Below are 3,092 nucleotides of genomic sequence, written 5' to 3'. Positions count from 1 at the left end.
GGAGCTTCAGACTACTTCTAAAGCTTCCTCACATCTCCCAGCCTTCATAGAATTGAAGAGAGTTAGGGCCTTGCTCTGGACTAGGTTTTGGCTTAAGGGAATGTTGTGGCTGGTTTGATCTTCTATCCAGACCACTAAAACTTTCTACATATCAGCAATAAGGCTGTTTCACTTTCTTCTCGTTTGTATTTTCACTGGAGTAGCAGTTTTAATTTCCTTCAAGAACTTTTCCTTTGCATCCACAACTTGGCTAACTGGTACAAGTGGCCTAACTTTCAGCCTATCTCTGCTTTTTTTTGTGACAATTCCACAACTAAGATATTTTAATGTAAATATTATAAAATACATACAATAAAAAATACAGAATGATAATACATGATATAAGATGGAAAGTAAAAATCCTCCTCCTCACCCTCCAGTCTTCCAGTGGCACAACTGTAAACATAACAGTTTCTTTAAAATACTGAAATTTAAAGAGTGGATATATGTATATGTATAACTGATTCACTTTGCTGCACACCTGAAACCAACACAACATTGTAAATCAACTAGACTCCAACAAAAATTTTTTTTAAAAGAAAAAAATACTGAAATTTATAAATATTCTAACAAGTCACAAGGCTATGTTTCTTTGGTATTGGTTTGTTTTACATAGTGTTGAGATACATTTAAAATATTAAGCATCACTACTGTTAGAGTAAGAGTGAAACTTAATTTTATAATAAAATACAGTTAACCCTGGGTTGCCAAAAGCCCGTTTTCTTCACATTTTATATTTATTCTTCCTCATTAAAATAATATTTCTGTTAGGTTTTTATTAGTAAGAACCTGCTGTATAAAAAAATAAAATAAAATTCAAAAATTCAAAAAAAATAATAAAAGTATACGTTTAGACAGAAAAAAAATAATATTGCTCAAAGCATATACTACCTGCATTGATCACCAAAATTTTATTGTTTTGTCTTACAAGTGTAGCACATATATAATTAAGCAGTTGGTAAACCTGTAGAGATTGAGCACAAATAAGGCCCACAAGATTCTGCTGTGTAATGTATCTACCAAGAGGTTGACTAGGGCAGTTGTTACATTTGACTGAAAGAAGAAAATTAACTGGTTTCTGTTCATTGCTGTGATTAAACAAAGAATGGGTTCCTTTCTTTCAGCTTCAGAGACTAGAGATTCTGAATGCTTTTTATTTGCAGTAGGTGACTGGGTAAGTTTCTAAGAACATGGTACTGCTGCCCCTTAAATTAGAAATTTGGCAAAGCTCAAAATTATATCATCCAGTAATAAACTACTAAGAAGGATCAGGCAAGAAGCAACTATCCGAATACAAAAGGCTAAATAGGCCTTTCTTCGAGATGCTACTTCTACATTTACCTAAACTATGTAAAGAGATTTGAAGAGGCCAGGGGCTGTCAGTAGAATACAATATGCTACTTTTATCCAGTCTTTGATGTGTGATCTTTTTCTAAGCACGTATGACCCTGTTTGAACACCAGCCATGTGTATTGCCACATACCCCAAGGTAGAAATTATTCCTTCTCGGTTGGCATTTAATAAACCAACCCTTGTGCCACTGCCATCTGTGCCATATAAAATTAACTGTTTGAGTGGGGTAAAATCAAAGGCTAGCTGGTATAATACAGTAATGCTGATGGCCACAGTCCAGGATTTATTTAGGGAAAAAATAATCAATAGCATTAATATTATCAATTTCACAACTATTAAGGTAAAGAAAAAGTTCCAGTGAACTCCATACTCAGTTAAATGTTCCTGATAGCCTATGGATTTTATAATGACTAATCGTCCCATTCCTAGGAAAAGTAATGGCCAAACAGAGTACAGTGACTTTGTAAGATAACAAAGTCTGGACCCTTTTGTATATTTTCTCCTAACCTTTGGACAAACCATTGCAGTCCCTAAAATAAAACCTCCTACTCCAAAATCCATTGTTCCTATCCCATAGAGCTCAGTTTTGGCAAATCTTCTGAAAAAAATTGGGAAGTCCACAGCCAAAATGGCAACAGCAGTAAATGCACTGTTAATTACACAGAAACAGAGATGGCTGGGACTGACTTCCAAGAATTTTTCAAGGATTTTCTGGACAGGCATTCTGGCATAGCAAGTTCTCCTGCAGTATATTTCATAGAGCTGCCCTGCCACCAAGATAATTACAACGAGGTCCTCGAGGAGGACAAATGAAGAGAAAATGGTCAAAGTGGTCACTAGAGGAACTATTATGTAGTAAGCAAAGTGAACGAAGAATAGAGTTCTCCAGGTATGTGAAGAAGAACATAAATGCTGTGAGAGAATGATCAGGAGCCCTCTACACAGGATACAGAGTAGAGGACAGAAGACATTTTTTTCTTCTTCCTCACGTGCTCCTGGTGGTCTCGGTGCCCTGCTGTAGAGAGCCATGTAAGCTTCTGCCTTCCAAGCAGTGCTTCCAGCTAATGCAGCTATCTCAGCTTTTGACATGCCTTCCTCACCAAGCTTAATCAGTACTAGCTTTGGATTTAAAGTGAGAGATGTGTGACTCTTGCTTTCACTTGAATATTTAGAAGCATTTGTAGGGTTATTAATTGGCCTAATTTCAATATTGTGTCCCAGGGAATAGGGAGGCCTGAGGAGAGGGACAGAGACGGGGGAACTGCCTGTTGGTGGGGCAATCAGAACACACACAACATTCGTTGATTGTTTGCCATTTTATATAGGTGTGATTGGTGGTGCCCCAAAACAATTGTAATAGTATCATCAAAGCTCACTAATCACTGCTCACCATAACAAAAATAATAATAATGAAAATGTTTGAAATATTATGATAATTACCAAAATGTGAGAGACTTGCAGTCAGCACATGCTGTTGGAGAAATGGTGCCAATTGACTTGCTCGACACAGGGTTGCCGCAAAGCTTCAATTTGTAAAAAAAGCAATATCTGCAAAACGCAATGAAGCAAAGCACAAGAAAATGATGTATGCCTGTGTCTACATTTATCTCTCTATTGTTTTTTCATCCCAATATTTTTCAGCTAAATTCTTAAAGATGAGTAGGATGTGTAAGTAATCACAGGCTCAAAGTCCTTTCCTT

General features: G+C 36.5%; 1 pseudogene; it reads right to left on the bottom strand.

Moving 5' to 3' along the window:
- Positions 1-939: 939 nt before the first annotated feature.
- LOC102977349 (phosphatidylinositol-glycan biosynthesis class W protein-like) lies at positions 940-2,481 on the bottom strand (annotated as a pseudogene).
- Between the last annotated feature and the right edge of the window lie 611 nt (positions 2,482-3,092).

The sequence above is a fragment of the Physeter macrocephalus genome, chromosome 8 (assembly GCF_002837175.3).
Source record: "Physeter macrocephalus isolate SW-GA chromosome 8, ASM283717v5, whole genome shotgun sequence".
Taxonomy (NCBI): domain Eukaryota; kingdom Metazoa; phylum Chordata; class Mammalia; order Artiodactyla; family Physeteridae; genus Physeter; species Physeter macrocephalus.
Note: the sequence above shows the minus strand (reverse complement) of the source record. Positions and strands in the feature narration are given on the sequence as shown.